A 22,290-nucleotide genomic window follows, 5' to 3' on the forward strand; every position below is an offset into this window, starting at 1 on the left:
GTCCTGGGGCATGACTGGGTGAGTCAGTGCATAGTGTGCTGGTGTGGACAGAGAGAAATTCTCTCTGGTGTGGGTATGGACAAATGGAAGATATCCATGTGCTGATAATGGAAAGTTCTCTGTAGAAAGAAGCCTGGATGATTGTCAGGCAAGGTTCAGCTCTTGCTGATGCTATGGGCACTCAAGCAATCCTCCTTGCTGTGCACCTCTGATGGGTTTGTTCTCCCAATGCTGCCTGGATTTTGGCTTCTCCCCCTTCTCAGCAGTTCCCAGATATCAACTCCTCCCTACCGTGGGTCCCATCTGGTAGCAATCTCTCCATTGCTTCCTTACCTTTCCACCAGTTCCCTGTGCTTCCTCTCCCCCCATCCTCTTTACACCCCCTAACACCTGGAAACCTACTTTCTTCTTACTCTTCATGGCCCATTAAACTCAGAGCCAGAGAAAATGAAGGTATGGATGATTTGCCTTTCCATGGAGAACACAGAAGCCAAGACTTCCAACCTCCCCAGGAAGTGAGGGGAAGCAATCGTATTTCCTCCCTTTCGTGCAGCATAAAACAAACAGAAAAGAATGGTTCAGTTTCCATATTCATACAAGGTTGAAACTTTCATAACCTGCCACAGTGGACTCATAGCAGCTAAGAGAGCAGAATGTTTTCAGAGATGGGAATGTGTCAAATGGTAATGGGAGATCAAGTAATATTCTCACTCACTTCCTCTGGATTTGGCAGATGAAGGCTTTGGTGACCTTGCTGAGAGAAGTTTCTTTGGATGGTGGAAGCATAAGACAGATTGGGGTCCTTGGAAGATTGGTGGGAGTTTAGCTTCCTCTAGCACACATGCTAAAAGTGGGCTTGTTCTGTTGCAGAGGCCAAGGCAAAATCAACCTGTGGTCCATATGGGTTCCACACACATGTGAATCAATAATAAAAATCGGGGATGAGTGAAGGAGAGGGAAAGGGTGATAAAGGAGAGGGTCCTTGGAAGGTTTCAGATCATGAATCAGACTGATTGTATATCCAGTAAGTTTAGCTTTTCAGTTGTGGGCATGCCAGATAGTTGGCATCATCCAGGATTAGAATATGTGTGTTTTTTTAATCAAACCTTTTATTCTGAGATGATTATAGATTCACATACAGCTGTAGGAAGGAATACAAAGAGATCCTGTGTAAGGATGAAGGTCCTGATAGGCATTGGTAATGAAGGGAGAGAGAAGAAAAGACTGGAAGATGAGATCAAGGCAGTGGTTTTTATTAGTGGATCAAGACTCTAAGCCAGACATGCAGAGAAGTGAGAAGTGTAGGTCAGTGAATGAAGTAGCATGAGAAAGACTGGATGCTTTGGTTCATCAAGAGTGCTGAGCAAATATTTTAGAAGCTGAAGAGGAGGAACTCAAATAATGGATGATTGAAATCAGGAGTTCTAATTGAAATTTCTGGCCATAACAAGGCAAGACTATTGTGTAGATGGCCGAGCTGGAGGGAAGAAAGGTCACTGGAGGTGAGGAGGTCAAGGGGCCAACAGGCCAGGAAGTCTCAAGAGTCATCCACAAGGAGCAGTAGTCATCCAAGCCAGAATTTTGGAGGTCATTCTAGAACCTTCATTTTCTTTATTTCCTACATGCAAATTCAACAAAATTTTACCCTCCGGTTTCTTGTTTCTGAGCCATTCTCTCCATAACCACCACCTGTGACCAGTTTCTCTGTCCCTTAGAGAAACTGCACACCTGGTCTCCTTGGCTCCAAGGTTCCCCTTATATTTATTCTCCACCCAGGCATCAGGGTGATGACCTTTGACTCGTGACCCTCACAACGATGACCTGCTTGACAAAACCCAAGCTTGGAATCCATCCGAAGTACTTCAGGAGCTGGCCCGCCCTTCCCTGGCTTCCCACTTGGTAAGGCAGAGCTGCTTGGAGGTGCCCACGCATCTGCTGACCCCTTCCCCTTCTCCTATGTTTGGCCAGTTCTTACTCATCCACTGCAGGCCTAAATTCTCCAACAACAAATTCTTTATCCTTGCCCACCTCAAGTACATTCCCCCTTTTTCTTGACAAGATAGAGTCTCCAGTAGAGCGCTCCCTGTTTTGGAGAACACTTCTGTATTATACTGGAAATGTGTGTCTATGTGGCTGCCCTAAGTAGACCATAAGCTCAGCGCAAGCAGAAAACAGGTCTCATCTACAATGATCTGAACCTAGATCAAATCATCTTCTGTCTATACCGGGTCTCTCAGCCTCGATACAACTAACATTTGGGGCTGGATATTTCCATTGTTGGGGGGCTGTCCTGTGCGTTGTAGGACGTTCAACAGCATCCCTGGCCTCTACCTACTATATGCCTTTAGCATCCCCGGTTGGGACAACCAAAAATGTCTACAACCATTGCCAAATATCCTTTTGGGGACAGACCTGGTTTAAACCTCTGGTCTGTACTAGGCATATTCAGAAGGGAGCTCCCCAGAAGAGGAATGAAAGCAGGTCTGTTTGAAGGTTCCTAGCCGGGTTAGTGTGCGCATGCTCACCTGGGCAGTTTCTACCTTTCCCCAGGGGCTAAATCTCATCTGTCTCACTTAGGCCAACATGTATTCAAAACGCCTGTTGGATTTTTTTTTTATGATAACAATGTAATCTTAAAAAAAAAAAACAAAACCATTTCCACTGAAATACTGTGTCGGGAAGTTTATAATATCCTCAAAATGCCACTGAGAGGAAAATGCGCTGGAGAACAAGCATCTGTTAGCTCGTTTGAAGTTGGGACGGCCCTCGGGATCTGGCACTCACCGTTGGGCAAGAACAGGTCTTCGGTTTCTTTAAAGTTTAGCAGAAGATGCCTCAATATGTGTCTTTCTTTCTCCTCTTCTTTTTTGACTTAAATGCTTAATTGGGAGAATTATGCCCCCTGATTTAGTAATGCAGTGACAGTTCAAATTATTTCAGAGGAATCGTGAAATCACATGGTATAAAAAGACCCAGCTGGATTGTTTTAGCAGAAGAAATAATTCATTGTCTCCGGATGGGCGCTTCGGAGTCTGTTGTTCTCATTGAAACAACATGCGCGCTGCTAAACGTGGGCCACCTGCTGGTATAGAGGCTGAACCCTCTGGCTGATGACCCTTAGCTCATCCTCCCGATTCGGAGCAGCCTGGTCAAGTGTCTCTCCTTGCTAGGGAGCTCTCCGTGGAAGATAATTAGGTTAGACGAGTGGAGGGATGTGATGGTCACATCACATGCTTGCTTAAATAGTTTATGCTAAGTGTGATATGGGTGAAAATTTGGGAGTGGAAGTGACTGTATTTGGGAAATATTTTGAGTGTGGGTGGCCCCCACTTTTTTTTTAAGGATCTGAAAGACGTAGGAAGGAAGACCAATGCTCTTCTCTCTATGTAGTGAGAAGGTACTTTTCAGTATGTTTGAAAAAATCAGATATACAGAACTCTCCTGGCTGCTCATATGTGAGGGCCAGGAAAACAAAATTGGGTTTCCAAAATTTCTTATGGAAGGATTTCGTCTTTGGCATCATTTGCAATCACTATAGAGATGCCCACCAAAAGTAACTTGAGTGTGGGGTACCTGGGTGGCACAGTTGGTTGAGGTCTGACTCTTGATTTTGGCTCAGGTCATGATCTCAGGGTTGTGGGATCGAGCCCCGTGTGGGGCTCCCTGCTCAGGACGGAGTCTGCTTATCCCTCTCCCTCCCCCTTTGCCCCCTCCCTTAAAATATATAAATAAATAAATAAAATCTTTTTAAAAAAGTAACTGGACCTCAATGAGAAGCACACGCATGGTGAAGGGAACGTGAAGGCAGGCTTAGCAGGAGAGGCCCCTGTGTACACGGTTTGACTGTGAAGGCCAGCACGGCCGAGGCATCGTCTGGGCAGGGAATGTGCATGAGTGGGTTTTGAAAAGCAAAGGGGGAGGGAAGCAAATTCTAGAGCATACTAGGGAGTCTAAAAGAGAGGTGGAATCAGACCTGCCACTGCCCTGAGTTCTGGGAGGCTTTGGTGAGTTCTTCTACTTCATAGGGAGCCTCAGTTTTCTCATCTGTGAAATCGGGAGATCTGTCCCATGAGGTCCTGCGAGGATCTCATGAATTGGTGATGTGTATCGAGGGCTGGCGAGGTGCCTTGCCCTCCAATCAAAAGGGAACCTGGTCTTGTGTCCCTTTGCGGTATGAGGGGATCTCCGCTGGACTAAGAGGCATGGTTTATCTGAAAACATTCACATGAGAATTTCTGTATTTGGCTGCAGAAGAAAGAGGGTAGTTTGGGGCCATTCAGGTATGGGAGGGGAGGAGGTTGGGATGGGAACTGGATCAGCCAGGAGGTGTCTGGGCCCTGCTCAACCATCAATCCTGAGGCAGCCAGAGAGGAGACTTTGTGCAGAGGGAAGGAGCAGTTCTTCTTGAGGGTCCAGAGGACATTGGGGAGGGAAGGTCTGATGCCCCACAGATAAAATGGTACAGCAATGTCCCGGGGTCCCCCTGGTCCATATAGTGCCTTTGTTCAAATTAGAAAAAGGTTCCCCTCCTCTGCATGGCCATCATCCTACACTGAACTTAACAAGCAGAGCATGGAATGGAGCTCAGCTCCTACTTCCATCCCCTTGACTGGGTTTCCTTGTGCAGTCAACAACCTGTGCAGCTGCATATGGAAGCTCTAGTGTCCTAGCCCACCTGATGAGACTTATTGGTGAGTGTGGGAAGAGTGCTGTCTGAAGATTCCCCCAGATACATGGTGTGGACATTTCCTGCATCCTCATTGAGCATATAGCTGTATTTCTTGATCCTTTGGAAAGGTAGGAGTTCTTGGAGAGACCCTGCCCTGGCCCTTCCCTGGTCGGTTGCAGACATCCTCTGCAACGCTATGAGATACTGCTTGGAAGAAGAGCCCCTCCTGGCGGCTACCAGGGTAAACTTGGGAGAGAGAATACGTCAGCTATGCATGTGGTCCCGGACTTGACTTCTACTGGCCCAGTCACTCACTCTCTATAAGCCAAAGTGAACTTCAAAGGTGATTTGATTATTATAAAGTAATGACGCAGGCCCATGAGTCAAGTTGTAGCTGTTTGCTCTTCTCTTGAAATACAAGTAGTCACTTAACCAAATCTCACAGCATGAGAGACAGACAGACCTGAGGCCTCTCCATCACTTTACAGTTTGGGAAGCAGTCCAGGACCATATCAGTGTCTTCTCTTCAGTAATGCAGGTAATTACAGGTAGAATCTGGACTGGGATATAATGTCCTCCCCCCCACCCTGCACCCAGGGAAGTGTTCTTTCTTTTTTTTTTTTTTTTCATTTTTTTTATTCTTATGTTAATCCCCATACATTACATCACTAGTTTTAGATGAAGTGTTCCATGGTTCATTGTTTGTGCATAACACCCAGTGCTCCATGCAGAATGTGCCCTCCTCAATACCCACCACCAGGCTAACCCATCCTCCCACCCCCCTCCCCTCTAGAACCCTGTTTGTTTTTCAGAGTCCATCGTCTCTCATGGTTCGTCTACCCCTCCGATTTCCCCCGCTTCATTCTTCCCCTCCCGCTACCTTCTTCTTCTTCTTTTTTTTTTCTTAACATACATTGCATTATTTGTTTCAGAGGTACAGATCTGAGATTCAACAGTCTTGCACAATTCACAGCGCTTACCAGAGCACATACCCTCCCCAGTGTCTATCACCCAGTCACCCCATCCCTCCCACCCCACCCCCCACTCCAACAACACTCAGTTTGTTTCCTGCGATTAAGAATTCCTCATATCAGTGAGGTCATATGATACATGTCTTTCTCTGTTTGACTTATTTCACTCAACATAATACCCTCCAGTTCCATCCACGTCGTTGCAAATGGCAAGATCTCATTCCTTTTGATGGCTGCATAATATTCCATTTTATATATATATACCACATCTTCTTTATCCATTCATCTGTCGATGGACATCTTGGCTCTTTCCACAGTTTGGCTATTGTGGACATTGCTGCTATAAACATCGGGGTACACGTACCCCTTTGGATCCCTACTTTTGTATCTTTGGGGTAAATACCCAGTAGTGCAATTGCTGGATCATATGGTAGCTCTATTTTCAACTTTTTGAGGAACCTCCATACAGTTTTCCAGAGTGGCTGCACCAGCTTGCATTCCCACCAACAGTGTAGGAGGGTTCCCCTTTCTCCGCATCCCCGCCAACATCTGTCGTTTCCTGACTTGTTAATTTTAGCCATTCTGACTGGTGTGAGGTGGTATCTCATTGAGGTTTTGATTTGGATTTCCCTGATGCCGAGCGATATTGAGCACTTTTTCATGTGTCTGTTGGCCATTTGGATGTCTTCTTTGGAAAAATGTCTGTTCATGTCTTCTGCCCATTTCTTGATTGGATTCTTTGTTCTTTGGGTGTTGAGTTTGATGAGTTCTTTATAGATTTTGGATACTAGCCCTTTATCTGATATGTCATTTGCAAATATCTTCTCCCATTCTGTCGGTTGTCTTTTGGTTTTGTTGACTGTTTCCTTTGCTTTGCAAAAGCTTTTTATCTTGATGAAGTCCCAATAATTCATTTTTGCCCTTGCTTCCCTTGCCTTTGGTGATGTTTCTAGGAAGAAGTTGCTTCGGCTGAGGTCAAAGAGGTTGCTGCCTGTGTTCTCCTTTAGGATGTTGATGGACTCCTGTCTCACATTGAGGTCTTTCAACCATTTGGAGTCTATTTTTGTGTGTGGTGTAAGGAAATGGTCCAGTTTCATTCTTCTGCATGTGGCTATCCAATTTTCCCAACACCATTTGTTGAAGAGACTGTCTTTGTTCCATTGGACATTCTTTCCTGCTTTGTCGAAGATTAGTTGACCATAGAGTTGAGGGTCCATTTCTGGGCTCTCTATTCTGTTCCATTGATCTATGTGTCTGTTTTTGTGCCAGTACCATGCTATCTTGATGATGACAGCTTTGTAATAGAGCTGGAAGTCCGGAATTGTGATGCCACCGGCTTTGCTTTTCTTTTTCAACATTCCTCTGGCTATGCGGGGTCTTTTCTGGTTCCATACAAATTTTAGGATTATTTGTTCCATTTCTTTGAAAAAAGTGGATGGTATTTTGATGGGGATTGCACTGAATGTGTAGATTGCTCTAGGTAGCATTGACATCTTCACAATATTTGTTCTTCCAATCCATGAGCATGGAACGTTTTTCCATTTCTTTGTGTCTTCCTCAATTTCTTTCATGAGTATTTTATAGTTTTCTGAGTACAGATCCTTTGTCTCTTTGGTTAGATTTATTCCTAGGTATCTTATGGTTTTGGGTGCAATTGTAAATGGGATCGACTCCTTAATTTCTCTTTCTTCTGTCTTGTTGTTGGTGTATAGGAATGCCACTGACTTCTGTGCATTGATTTTATATCCTGCCACTTTACTGAATTCCTGTATGAGTTCTAGCAGTTTTGGGGTGGAGTCTTTTGGGTTTTCCACATAAAGTATCATATCATCTGCAAAGAATGAGAGTTTGACTTCTTCTTTGCCAATTTGGATGCCTTTTACTTCTTTTTGTTGTCTGATTGCTGTGGCTAGGACTTCCAATACTATGTTGAATAGCAGTGGTGATAGTGGACATCCCTGCCGCGTTCCTGACCTTAGGGGGAAAGCTCTCAGTTTTTCCCCATTGAGAATAATATTCGCTGTAGGTTTTTCATAGATGGCTTTTATGATATTGAGGTATGTACCCTCGATCCCTATACTCTGAAGAGTTTTGATCAAGAAAGGATGCTGTACTTTGTCAAAAGCTTTTTCTGCATCTATTGAGAGGATCATATGATTCTTGTTCTCTCTTTTGTTAATGTATTGTATCACATTGATTGATTTGCGGACATTGAACCAACCTTGCAGCCCAGGGATAAATCCCACTTGGTCATGGTGAATAATCCTTTTAATGTACTGTTGGATCCTATTGGCTAGTATTTTGGTGAGAATTTTTGCATCCATGTTCATCAGGGATATTGGTCTGTAATTCTCCTTTTTGATGGGGCAATGCTAGCCTCATAAAATGAGTTTGGAAGTTTTCCTTCCGTTTCTATTTTTTGGAACAGTTTCAGAATAGGTATTAATTCTTCTTGAAATGTTTGGTAGAATTCCCCTGGGAAGCCATCTGGCCCTGGGCTTTTGTTTTTTGGGAGATTTTTGATGACTGCTTCAATTTCCTTAGTGGTTATAGGTCTGTTCAGGTTTTCTATTTCATCCTGGTTCAGTTTTGGTAGTTGATACATCTCTAGGAATGCATCCATCTCTTCCAGGTTATCTAATTTGCTGGCATAGAGTTGCTCATAATATGTTCTTATAATTGTTTGTATTTCTTTGGTGTTGGTTGTGATCTCTCCTCTTTCATTCATGATTTTGTTGATTTGGGTCATTTCTCTTCTCTTTTTGATAAGTCTGGCCAGGGGTTTATCAATCTTGTTAATTCTTTCAAAGAACCAGCTCCTAGTTTCGTTGATCTGTTCTACTGTTCTTTTAGTTTCTATTTCATTGATTTCTGCTCTGACCTTTATTATTTCTCTTCTCCTGCTGGGTTTAGGCTTTATTTGCTGTTCTTTCTCCAGCTCCTTTAGGTGTAGGGTTAGGTTGTGTACTTGAGACCTTTCTTGTTTCTTGAGAAAGGCTTGTATTGCTATATACTTTCCTCTTAGGACTGCCTTTGCTGCATCCCAAAGATTTTGAACAGTTGTGTTTTCATTTTCATTGGTTTCCATGAATTTTTTTAATTCTTCTTTAATTTCCTGGTTGACCCATTCATTCTTCAGTAGGATGCTCTTTAGCCTCCATGTATTTGAGTTCTTTCCAACTTTCCTCTTGTGATTGAGTTCTAGTTTCAAAGCATTGTGGTCTGAAAATAGGCAGGGAATGATCCCAATCTTTTGGTACCGGTTGAGACCTGATTTATGACCTAGGATGTGATCGATTCTGGAGAATGTTCCATGGGCACTAGAGAAGAATGTGTATTCCGTTGCTTTGGGGTGGAATGTTCTGAATATGTCTGTGAAGTCCATTTGGTCCAGTGTGTCATTTAAAGTCTTTATTTCCTTGTTGATCTTTTGCTTAGACGATCTGTCCATTTCAGTGAGGGGGATGTTAAAGTCCCCCACTATTATTGTATTGTTGTCGATGTGTTTCTTTGCTTTTGTTATTAATTGCCTTATATAATTGGCTGCTCCCATGTTAGGGGCATAGATATTTACAATTGTTAGATCTTCTTGTTGGATAGATCCTTTAAGTAGGATATAGTGTCCTTCCTCATCTCTTATTACAGTCTTTGGTTTAAAATCTAATTTGTCTGATATAAGGATTGCCACCCCAGCTTTCTTTTGGTGTCCATTAGCATGGTAAATGGTTTTCCACCCCTTCACTTTCAATCTGGGGGTGTCTTTGGTTCTAAAATGAGTCTCTTGCAGACAGCATATCGATGGGTCTTGTTTTTTAATCCAGTCTGTTAGCCTGTGTCTTTTGATTGGGGCATTTAGCCCATTTACATTCAGGGTAACTATTGAAAGATAGGAATTTAGTGCCATTGTATTACCTGTAAGGTGACTGTTACCGTATATTGTCTGTGTTCCTTTCTGTTCTATGTTGCTTTTAGGCTTTCTCTTTGCTTAGAGGACCCCTTTCAAGATTTCCTGTAGGGCTGGTTTTGTGTTTGCAAATTCCTTTAGTTTTTGTTTGTCCTGGAAGCTTTTTATCTCTCCTTCAATTTTCAATGACAGCCTAGCTAGATATAGTATTCTTGGCTGCATATTTTTCTCGTTTAGTGCTCTGAATATATCCTGCCAGTCCTTTCTGGCCTGCCAGGTCTCTGTGGATAGGTCTGTTGCCAGTCTAATGTTTCTACCCTTGTAGGTTACATCTCTCTTCTCCCGAGCTGCTTTCAGGATTTTCTCTTTGTCTATGAGACTTGTAAGTTTTACTATTAGATGTCGGGGTGTTGACCTATTTTTATTGATTTTGAGAGGGGTTCTCTGTGCTTCCTGGATTTTCATGCCTGTTTCTTTCCCCAAATTAGGGAAGTTCTCTGCTATAATTTGCTCCATTATACCTTCTGCCCCTCTCTCTCTTTCTTCTTCTTCTGGGATCCCAATTATTCTAATGTTGTTTCGTCTTATGGTATCGCTTATCTCTCGAATTCTGCCCTCGTGATCCAGTAGTTATCTCTCTTTTTCTCAGCTTCTTTATTTTCCATCATTTCATCTTCTATATTACTGATTCTCTCTTCTGCCTCATTTATTCTAGCACTTAGCGCCCCCATTTTTTATTGCACCTCATTAATAGCCTTTTTGATTTCTACTTGGTTGGATTTTAGCTCTTTTACTTCTCCAGAAAGGGTTTCTCTAATAACTTCCATATTTTTTTCAAGCCCAGCTAGTATCTTTAAAGTGATGATTCTGAACTCTAGATCTGACATCGTACTAATGTCCGTATTGAGTAGGTCCCTGGCAGTCGGTACTACCTCTTGTTCTTTTTGTTGAGGTGATTTTTTCCATCTTGTCATTTTGTGCAGAGGAGAATAGATAAATGAGAGAACAAAATGCTAGCAGAGTAACCATGTCCCCAGAAAATATACTCTAAACAAATCAGAAAAGACCTGAAGCAGTGGGATAAGAAAGGGAAAGAGAGAAAAAAGAAAAAGAAAAAAAAAGAAAGAGATAAAGATAAAAACAAAAACAAACAACAACAACAACAACAACAACAAAAAACCAGAATGTGATCAAATATGATCAGGCTGGTATATAGATCAGTGCCACTCACTAGATTTGGGGTGTATTTTGGTCTTTTAGAAGAAAGTGCCTCCCAAAATTTTAAAGAAAGAAAAACTTATATATGTTCAAAAATAAGGGTTGATATGATGAAGGGATGGAATATGACTGTAAAAATGGAAATTATAAAAAATTTTATAAAAGGAATTGATAAGAAGTTGTTTGAAAAAAGAAAGAAGAGGATTTAAAAAAAAAAGGGAGAGGATGTGATCAGGCAGGGGAATAGAAAACACCATATACTAGAGATTTAGGGTATATTTTAACCTGTTAGAAGAAACTATCTCAAAATTTTAAAGAGAGAACAACTTATATATATAAGCCAAAAATATGGGTAACTACTATGAAGGGATAGAATATGACTCTGAAAATGAAAAATAAAAATGTTTTTTTTAAAAAAAGGGATTGATAAGATGTTGGTTGAAAAAGGGAAAAAGAAAAACTCAAAAAGAAATAAAAAGACAAAAAGACAGTTAAAAACAAATTAACTTTAAAAGACTAAAGAATCATGGTAAAAAAGCCGTGAATTCTATGTGCAGTAGTCCCCTAGCGCTGGAGTTCTGCCATTCTCATTGATCGGTAAACTTGGCCTTGGCTGGCTGTTCTCGCTGATCTTCTGGGGAGGGGCCTGTTGCCGTGGTTTCCAAATGTCTCTGCCGGAGGCGGAATTGCCCCGCCCTTGCCCCCTCCCGGCTAAGTCATCTGCTCGGGTTTGCTCTCTGGGGCTTTTGTTCCCTGCAAGCTTTCCGTACAGCTTTGGAGGCGGAGAGTGAAAATGGCGGCCTCCCAATCTCCGCCCCGGAGGCGCCAAGAACTCGGGGCCCCACTGCTCAGTGAGCCCCCAGAGAAAAGCCGTCAGTCACTCCCGTCTCCCCGGTCTCCAGCCGCACTCCGTGCTCGCCCGGCCTGTGACCGCGCGTTTCTATCTCCGGCACCCAACCCTGGGTGGAGTCTCCAAACCCAGCAGATCCCTGCGGTGCCCTCCCGCGCGGCCCCTCCCGGGGGAGGAAGGTGAGTCTCCCCGGATCTGCCGCTTGTTGGGTCCCTGCTGGGGGAGCAGGGGCCCGACTGGGCCGTGGATCACGGTTTATGGCCACCCCAGCTGAGAGCCCGCGCCTGGGCTCCGCCTCTGCAGCCGGCTTCCCTGCTCCGATCCCTGGGAGCTCTGCCGCCCTCAGGCACCCCCGGTCTTTCTGTGACCCCAAGGGTCCTGAGACCACACTGTCCCGGAGGGTTCCACCCCCCCGCTCTGCCCCCAGAGTGACGTCCCTCAGCGGAACAGACTTTTAAAAGTTCCGATTTTGTGCTCCGCGGCTCTATCACTTGCCAAAGGGGCTGACGGAGGCCCCTCCCCCGCCGTCTATCCTCCCGAATATCGCCGCAGATTCACTTCTCCGCACGTCCTACCTTCCAGAAAGTGGTCGCTTTTCTGATGAGAGAGTTGTTGTTCTTCTTTTCTTCAATATCCTGTTGAATTTGTGGGTGTTCAGAATGGTTTGATCCCTACCCAGCTGAATTCCTGAGAGGAGACGAAATCCAGGTCTCCTACTCCTCTGCCATCTTGCTCCGCGGTTGGAAGTGTTCTTTCTATAACATTCTCTACCAAATACCAGGGAAAAAAATCCTCCTAGGTCTAATAGATTTTTTGGTGAGAGCTTTAGTGAGGTATAACTTACATACCATAAAATTCACCTGCTTTCAGTATACAACTCGAGTTTTAGTAAATTTACGGAGCTGGGGAGGTGTCCCCAAATCCGATTTTAGAACATTTCCACGACCCCAGAAAGACCCTGCATGCCCATTTGCAGCAAATCTCTGTTCTTGTTCCTTCTCTTAACTCTAGGCAACCTCTAATCTGCTATTTTTATAGATTTACCATTTGTTAAAAAAAAAAGACTTTTCATGTTCACCAAATTGTACAGTATGTGGTCTTCTCTGTTCGGTTTTGTTCACTTAGAATGATGTTTGCAGGGTGCATCCCTGTTGTAGTCTGTGACAGTACGTGATCCCTTCTTATTACCAAATAGTAGTCCATTGTACGGACAGACCACATTTTGTTTGTCCATTCATCAGGTGGTGGGCATTTGGATTGTTTCTACTTTTTGGCTATTATGAATAATAGTGCTATGAACATTTATGTACAGGTCATCGTGTGGATATATTGATAGGTTTTTTTATGGTGAATTTGCAGAATGTTCCAAAAAGAGTTCAGGGGGTGCCTGGGTGGCTCAGTCGTTAAGCGTCTGCCTTTGGCTCAGATCATGATCCCAGGGTCCTGGGACTGAGCCCTGCGTCAGGTTCCCTGCTCAGCGGGGAGTCTGCTTGAGGATTCTCTCTCTCTCCCTCTCCTTCTGCTCATCCCCCTGCTCATGCTCTCTCTCCCTCTCTCTCAAATAAATACATAAAATCTTTAAAAACAAAAGGAAACCAGAAAACCCAGAGTTAAGTATTATGCTAAAAACTGTGCCCTGCACACCGTCCTTTTTGCTTCTCTTTTAGTCACAGGGTAACGTACAATTATGATAGAGGGACGGTTGCAAAACCATCAGCGACATCGCTAACATCCTTAGCACCACTGTCAACAGCTTTTACTGGGCGCTAATTCTTTTTGGTACCTGGGATGGGCAAGAGATTTTTTTTTTTCCTCCATGGACGAGAATGTTTTGCTTTTAAGTCCGACGCTCTTCGTCATGCAGTGAGTCCATACGGAAACATGTTCCCACTGTGCCCGGGGTAGGTCCTCCAGTGGGGGAAGGCAGGTTATGCCTGAACCCCTAGAGCGGCCGCATCTTCTAAGTCCTGGGGATGCTGTCTGAAGTCCTCCTTGGGCTCCTCTCTCTAAAGGAAGGTGGTTTTCTCAGCCTCAGAAACAGCAAGAATCTGGATCAGAGAATGTGATAAATGTGCAAGCTTTGGGCCATGTTGTCTTCCAAGTCCCCGAAGGGCTAAAGGACCAATCTCTGCGAATGCCTTCCTTACCCTCAGCACTGCTGATACTGGATTCTTTCTTATGCGGGCCTGTCCTGGGCCTCGCAGGGTCTGTTAGCCGCATTCCTGACCCCCACCCACTAGGTGCCAGAAGTGAACCTCCTAGTGGTGACAAGAGTGTCTCCCAGCATTGTCCCTGGGTGAGGGGGCCTGGCTGGAAGCAGAGATTAAGGGACAGGTGTGAAGCCCACTTGAACACTGCTCTTCATCTCGCAGGGCTGGGGAGTGTGAACCAGCCCGGCCTCTCTTGGCTTCCGAGGGGGATCCGGGGCTGCCGAAGTCTCCTAGATAAGATCTATAAATGAAACCATGTTAGCCCGTGACTGTGGCAACATGAGCTTTACTTAAAATACCATGTCTGCCAAAAGGAGAGTCTTGTGAAGGGACACATGTTTAGGCTAGGGGGAGGTTGTTACGGGAAACAAGGGGATGAAAACATCACAGCCTGAAGGGGAAATAACTTCCTCTCACTGATCTGAAGTCAAATGCCGTTGGAGTCAAAAACAGCCACCCACCAGATGACCGAATCGGCCACCAAGCGAGGGTTGTTGGTGCAAACCCCAGGGGGAGGGATGCTTCCCTCTTCGGCAAGGAACTGTTTTCTGCCCACAGATGTTTTTGTGTTTTCGAATGATACATTTTTCAAGGACTTCTGGGCCACTCCCTTCTTTTGGTAGAGGAGCTCTGAATACTCCCGCAGAAGAGGGAAATTCGGGGCTTTTTATTTGTAGGGCAGACACCCCCCCCCCGATTTTCAGGGTTTGAGAGGTGTCCCAGGACGCAGGACTTGCAGCACCAACCCCCACAAGTGGTCACCTTGCTCAGAAGAGACAGCATGCTTCATCAAGTCCTGCCCGTGAGCCTGGCTGGCCCTGTCTCCCTGAGGAGTCCCCTCCGTACCCCCGAAGCTGCAGGTTCCTCTCAGGGAGGGCGGGCGTGGTGACACATCCCAGTGTCCCTGCTGGGGCGGGCATGGAGGCGGGCACGTGGGTGGGTGTGAGCAGTGAGTCCATACGGAAACGTGTTCCCACTGTGCCTGGGGTAGGTCCTCCAGTGGGGGAAGGCAGGTTATGCCTGAACCCCTAGAGCGGCCGCATCTTCTAAGTCCTGGGGATGCTGTCCGAAGTCCTCCTTGGGCTCCTGCCTCCCAGTCTTGGCCATGTGTTTTCTCTCGGAGGACTAAGGCAATGAAAGCATAATGCTGGGGCACTAAGAATAGGGACCCATAGATGTGTACCTTGTGTACGCAGGGTGCTAAGCCCTTCTCATGTTAAAGAGCTTTTAGCTTTGAAGCCATTACTTTTCTCTCTAGCCCCAAGGGGAGAACTCTCCTAGAAATGGAGTGGTCTTAGCTGTCAAGTCCAAGGACACTTGACAATGATGTAAGTAAAGCGCCAAGCCTTCAGGTTTCAAGTGGACATAGAGAAGAGCCAGAATATAAATTGCTTTTGGTTGCTGTGTAGAAAACACCGATTAGACATGCCAGTGGACGTGCTTTTAACAACCCAACTGCTAAAAACATCATTATTGCATTATTATTGAGTGTAAGTTGGATGATTGCAACCTAGATGCTACCCTAGAAAAGACAGACTTCAGTGTAGTAGGGGCTTCCAAATTAGCTGCAATACTGTGATCATTCTTTCTCCCTTCAGTGGGCTATTCAAGAAAATAAAACAACCCTTTTATTTCAAAGAGAAATGTGACACCTTTCTGAGTCTATTTGAGGTGTATAGTAATCTAGATTAAAAAAATTTTTAGTAAAGGTTTGTCTCAGGAAAGGCTACTTAGAATAACTTTTGTATAAATCAATGCTCAGTTTTTAAAGTTGAAAATCAATTTTTTAAATATTTGATTAACTCGTAAGTTAAACAAACGAGATCCACCTATTTAAATAACCAACCAAACTTAGAAACTTATTTAGTTAAATTCTCTTAAGCATTTTAAAACTCTATTCTCAAAATTTAGTATGGCCATAGCACTTTATATTCCTGTCAGGACAGACTTACAAACCCAATAAGCAAATTTCTTCTAAGCACTTAGCTCTTATAAATGTATAGGTGGATATATCAGGTTCTCTTAAACTATCAAACACTCTTTCCCAACTTTATCAAATTCTCTTACTCCTTTCAAACAAAAACCACAAGTCTACCACCGACTGAAAATTTCAAATCATACCCCAGGGCCGATATGGCACATACTCCAATATGCTGAAATCCTATGTATGTTTCTAGTGACTTATATGACACATAATCTTGTTTTTGACGATTATTACATAGTTGCGAATTCTACACCGAAGTATTAACACTGTGGGTTAGAGTTGCTTCATTATCTCTACATGTTTGTTTCATGTTCCTGATTACAAAGTTGCTCAGTTGTCCATGGGGAGCCAATCTGCATCTCAGGCTCAGTTTGGGGATGTGGCTCAAGATCCAGGTTATGTTCCCAGGGTGTGGACCCACTCACAGCATCTGGCCACCGCGTTTAGAACGATGTGCTCACAGGGTGATAGGATGTCTCCAAGCCTCACTTTCATGCCTCCTGATGTTTTATGCTGTCTCCCTACCCAGTTTTTACAAATAGCAACCTAATTATTCACAACCTTTAATTCCCTGACTTAAATTGATGAGCCCCTGCTCCCCTTCAGGCTTGCATCTGGTTTCTCTTCTCTCTGATCACATGGTGCTTCCGAGGCCAAAGAGCTCCTCCCCCCAGACTGCAGGCTTGCTGACGTCCGGGATTGAGAACTGCAGCGGAGCGTCTCCACCACAGGTGCATATATGGGATTTGGGCTCATTTTATTGTGTCTTCCAAGGGCTGTTTTCCTTGACTACTACATGCTCGCAAGCTCCTACTCTCCTCCATCTGTCCTTAAGGTTTTCCCATTTGCTGTATTTGGTTTCCTTTGAAGTGATCAAAGCTGAGTTTTCTCTTTGTTACTTGGGTTGAAAGAGCTACCTTTTACTGATTATCCCTTCATACCATAGATAGTATTGAGTTGTTTTGAAAACAAAGATTCCCTAACATGAATGTTTTATTCCCTTTTATCTTTACTTACCTTATGTAACTCTTAATTTCTACAATGTAGCTCAAGACAGGTCTCATCTCCCCTGAGCCCTCTACCCGCCACCCCACCAAAAAAAACAACAACAAAAAAAAAAACCTACAAAGGAAAAAAAAATGCTTTCATTCCTATGATTAGCTCTACTTTCTGTTCTCTCTTTTCAGGATTTTCGTCTACTGAGCGTGGTCCTCTGCGGAGTCTCTTGCTCACCTTCACGCTCCACCTGTAGAGAGGACAGAGGAAAGTGTGCTTTGAGAAGGGGCTCTCTCGCTCTGTGCCATCCCCACCAGCACAATGAAGAGGTCTGAGCTTCTCCTTTTTAGCTCTGGGATCGTCTTTCACTTCCAAGAACATACAGTGGGATTGCAGGTAAAATGGTTGGTTTTGATCAGAATCTCACTAGTTTAAATGTGAAAAGTGGAACTGGGGGGAAGAAGAAAGATCTTAGAGGGGCCTTCATCTTCTTACTCACGGTGAGTCCTATTTTTCATCTCCCAAAGTAGAAGTCAAGATTCATGGACAGATGGGTTTTTTCGTTGCACATACCACTTTCCCCATGAGATGAATGATTGCTGCCACGCTTTCTCCCTCCGTTGTCGAGCAGGAGTAAATCATTTGGGAAGGTCCCCGAGATGTAGGACTAACATCTGAGCAAAGAAATATGGGTGAGCCAGCATTCATCCTCCCTCTTCAATTTTTTATCCTTTTGGAAGAAATTTTGGATGAATTTTTTATCCTGTTGTCAGTGGCTTCAGTGAGAGTGATTTTTTTCACTTCGAAAGCCTGGGTGATTGTTGCCAACATTTGTAACCCAGCTCGAGATGGTTAGACATTTCAAAGGGAGAAGACATGAAGAAAGCCCACTTGTTCTAGTAATGATGCCATCCTCCCCGGTGTTTATATTGATGGGCACCCAGATAGGACAGGTGGGTTCATTCTATGTCCATGACCTTGACAACTCAAGAGGCTTTGAAAAATGGCAGAGGTTCATCATCTCCTCAAAATTACCACTTGTGAATAGGAGTCTTCATGGGTATATACATATATCTCTATATACATATGCATGTGTATACACACACATATATGAAACTCTCTTCAATTAGACGGCTTTAACTGCCTGCAAAAGCAAGTATTATCAATTATATAGTCCTTAAATGAACTTGGAGAAAAATGATAATAATCCCAAAACAAATAACATTCCAAATATTCTGCCCATTGGAGGCAATATTTTTACTGCTTATTTTCTGATGTAATTTAAGGCTTCCCTTACAAAGGACCACATATGTCACCATACGATGGAGACATAATTTGGAAGTTGAAGACAAAGTAAATTCAGATAATGTATCCTCTCATAAGTTGGTTAAAGTGTGGAAATAAAAAAAATCACCAAAACAACAATGAAAACAACAACAATGACAATAACAACCCTAGATGTACTTGAAAAATACTTTGTGGAACGCAAATTTAGTAAACCCCAGTGCCTCAAGGAATCCAGTTTGAAACTCCTAATTTTGGCTTGTTTACCTACATTCAAATGATCTAAGGTAAAAGGCAACCTCTTTTTTTTTTTTTTTTTTTTTTTAAAGATTTTTATTTATCTGAGAGAGAGAGAGAACATGAGCAGGGGGAGCGGCAGGTAGAGGGAGAGGGAGAAGCAGATTCCCCGCTGAGCGCAGAGCCGGACACGCGGCTAGATCCCAGGACCCCGAAATCATGACCTAAACCAAAGGCAGACACTTAACTGACTAAGCCACCCAGGTGCCCCAAGGCAACCTCCTTTTAACATAAATAATCAGTAGCTCTTTAGAGAGATAAAATGAACTGAAAACCATTCTAAAAATGTGTACAAAAAATAACACACCTGTATGGCACCTTAGGAAGTTTCATTTCATAAAGAGCATCTCTGTAAACCTCAGTATCCCAGTGTGGAGGGAGGAGGCAGGTGGCAATTATTACTTCTAAGCCCATTTAACAGACCAGAGCACTGAGGCTTGGGGCATTTAGCTGGTTTATTTAGGGCTAAAGAGGAGATGATCCGGGTCTTTGGACTTGAAGTTACTATGGTTTCCTCACATCAGGTGTGTGCGGGCTATTTACACGTGAACTTGCAATCAAGTCAAATCCAGAGTCATTATGCTGCTCTGATCCTAACTCCTGTCAGCTCTAAACCCCATGCAACACATCTGTCTCTTTCCTGCCCCTAATTTGGGACCTATGTACACAGTGTCCCCGGTGAAGGTGAGGACTCAGGTGCTCACAAGAGAAGCTTGACAGCTCCACTCCGGGCTTACACACAGACCTTCCTTCCGTGCCCCGCTGCTCCCAGCCCTCTGACTGGGAAGCCCCACCCATGCTGCACCCTGAGTGCCCCAAACCAAATGAATCTCCGAGATCAAGGCCCAGGCTTCAGTATTTCTAAAAAAAGTATCCCAAGTGATTTTCATGTGTGGCCAGGGTTGAGCTGTCCAATCTGTCCTTGTCACCACTCTCGTCTTGCTGAATGGGATAACCTCTGAAACTCTTTCCTCTTGCCCCATATGCTGGAGCCCCAGGATGCACGGAGGGGTGGGGACTGTCTCCATGATCTCTGTGCATGCATGTGTGTATGTGTGTGTTCACTCTGGTATGATGCACTTACCAGCTATGGCACCGATGTCATTTAGAATGCTCCTTATCAGACTTAAATGGGCATGAGGATCATCTGCAGATTTTGTTAATGTTCCAAGTCAGTGGGTCTTGGCTGGGGTGTGCAATTTTGCATTCCTAACCAGCTCCCGGGGGCATGAATAGCTTCGAACCGCAGCCTACACTTGGAGGCGCAAAGATGCAGAACATTTAAGAACTGATCAGCCAATCTCATTTTCCACACACATACCCACAAATATCATATTTCATTGATTTTAATATACCTTTTTTTCACATTTCAGCAAATGTGCAATTGGAACGCGTCTTCGAGACAATGATGTCTTATGCTTGCTGTTGACCAGGAAGCAGCCGACACAGTTCCCATTGCCTGTGTGTGAGTAGACTCTGTCTGGTTGTCACACTGATGGTGCTCCCATGAGCCACGAGTGTGTTGGTGGCTACATGACTGAGTTTAACTGACACTTAAAAATCTCTCCAAAAATTACGTATAATTTTGCACTTAAAGGAAAAGTTGTTAAGTACACAGAAAGGCACGCAAACAAAGCAGCAGGATATAAATGTGTTATTGGTAGAGCAAATATTGCTCTTTGGTAGAATGACCGTATTCTCTAGTTTCTTGCAAAGTGACCACCAAAATATTCGTTCAGAATATTTGTTCGGAATATTCGCTGCCCCTCCGCTGGACCTCTCTCCCCCTGCAGGGCCCCTCCTTCCTGAGTCCCCCTGTGGGAGGAGCATACTCCACTCCAGTCCTGTCAGCTTGACCACGTGAGCATGAGTCACTGGCGTGTGAGTAGAGTGATGTCTGTACTTTTGAGCGGAAGCCACCGGAACTGCCACACCCATTTGCTCTTTGTCTTTCCCTCTGACCCGAGGTCGGTGTGCCTTGATAGGGGCTGTTCCCTCAGCCTGGACTCCGGATGAAGGCCTGGGGTGCAGAGTGGCAGCCAATCTGCACAGCACATTTAACACAAGCGAGAACAAAACCTTTGCTGTGTTATGCCCCTGCCATTTAGGTGGTGTTTGTCAGCGTGGCACAATTTACTGAAAGCTGACTGATACAAGGACCTAAGAAAGAAGTAGGTGAGAAGGAATTAGTACTGAGATATATGCAGGGCAACCAACGCAAGCAAAGACAGGAGGAACTGCCAAATCCCTGAGGAAAGAATAAGGGTGCTCAGAGTAAGGAGAGACTGGTGTGATCATGTATTGATCAATACATGCTGTAGCTTCATTAACACATCAATTTTCTTAGTCATTTGAAAGCTAAAAGCGTTTCTTACGATCAGTATTGTCTGGGAATCATGACACAGTCACTGGGTTCCAGCAGGGGCGCCATATTGTATTTTGGTGTATGGGGTCCCATCCTGTTCACACGCTTATCACTTGTGACCGTTTCTCAAGCATTTCAGTTTAAAGTCTGTCAAAGGATTTGTTCATATTTAATGAAGAAAAGGACTATGTGTAGGTGGATCCTCCAAATAAGGAATAAATCATGCCTTTTTTTAAAGCAAAAGTCAAACTCTTCCTGAAGGGGAAGATCTGAGGCCTTCCTGGTTGCCTTACTTTGAAAATTACTTTGTATCAAATGCCCCCCCCCCCAAGGAAACTCCCCTGCCTCATGGGTCCATGCTCTTTTCTTATTTGGATGGCAACTCCTTTTTTTTTAAGTAACTAATTTTATTTTTAAAAATTATTTATTTAGTATTTATTTTTATTACATGTTTTTAAAGTTTTATTTAAATTCCAGTTACCATACAGTGTAATATTAGTTCCAGGTGTACAACAGAGTGATTCAACAATTTTATACAACACCCAGTGCTCATCACTCTAAGTGCCCTCCTGAATCCCCGTCTCCTATATCACCCGTCACCCGACCTCCCTCCCCTCTGATAACCGTCAGTTTGCTCGCTCTACTTAAGAGTCTTTGTCTTGATTTGTCACTCTCTCTCTTTTTTTCCTTTGTTCATTTGTTTTGTTTCTTAAATTCCACGTATGAGTGAAATCATATGGTATTTTTCTTTCTCTGACTGACTTATTTTACGTAGCATAATACTCTCTAGCTCCGTCCATGTTGTTGCAAATGGCAAGATTTCATTCTTTTTTATGGCTAAATAATATTCCATTGTATATATACCATGTCTTCTTTATCCATTCATCTACTGATGGACAGCTGGGTTGCTTCCATAATTGGGCTATTTGTAAATAATGCTGCAGTAAACATCAGGGTACATGCGTCCCTTTGAGCTAGTGTTTTTCTATTTTAGAAAATAGGGGGTTAAATACCAGTAGTGCAATTACTGGATCACAGGGTCGTTCTATTAACTTTTGGAGGAGCCTGCATACTGTTTTCCACAATGGCTGCACCAGTCTGCACTCCCACCAATAGTGCACAAGCGTTCCTTTTTCTCCACATCCTCGCCAACACTTGTTATTTCTTGTGTTGTTGACTTTAGTCTTCCTGGTGTGAGCTGATATTTTATTGTAGTTTTGATTTGCATTTCCCTGGTGATGAGTGATGTTGAGCATCTTTTCATGTATCTATTGGCCATCTTCATGTCTTCTTTGGGAAAATGTCTGTTCAAGACATGAACATAAAACTTTTTTTAGAACCTATTTTTAATTGGGGATTATTTGTTTTTTGGGTGTTGAGTTGTAAAAGTTCTTTATTATTTTGGATACGAACACTTTATTGGATATGTCATTTGCAAATATCTTCTCCCATTCCCTAGGTTGCCTTTTAGTTTTGTTAATTGTTTCCTTCGCTGTGCAGAAGCTTTTTATTTTGATGAAGTCCCGATAGTTCATTTTTGCT

At 43.7% G+C, this 22,290-nt stretch overlaps 1 long non-coding RNA gene across 1 annotated transcript in view; it reads left to right on the forward strand.

Annotated features, from left to right (window-relative positions):
• LOC123834449 (uncharacterized) overlaps nt 1–22,290 on the forward strand; it is a 193,823-nt gene that overhangs the window by 36,603 nt on the left and 134,930 nt on the right. The window contains exons 2-4 of the long non-coding RNA XR_008505148.2: nt 16,413–16,537; nt 16,994–17,198; nt 19,757–19,848. This is a non-coding gene — a long non-coding RNA (uncharacterized LOC123834449). The remainder of the gene's footprint in view (nt 1–16,412; nt 16,538–16,993; nt 17,199–19,756; nt 19,849–22,290) is intronic.

This window comes from Mirounga angustirostris, unplaced genomic scaffold, assembly GCF_029215605.1.
Source record: "Mirounga angustirostris isolate CCGP_5_RB_7025 unplaced genomic scaffold, mMirAng1.0.hap1 SCAF_7, whole genome shotgun sequence".
Classification (NCBI taxonomy): domain Eukaryota; kingdom Metazoa; phylum Chordata; class Mammalia; order Carnivora; family Phocidae; genus Mirounga; species Mirounga angustirostris.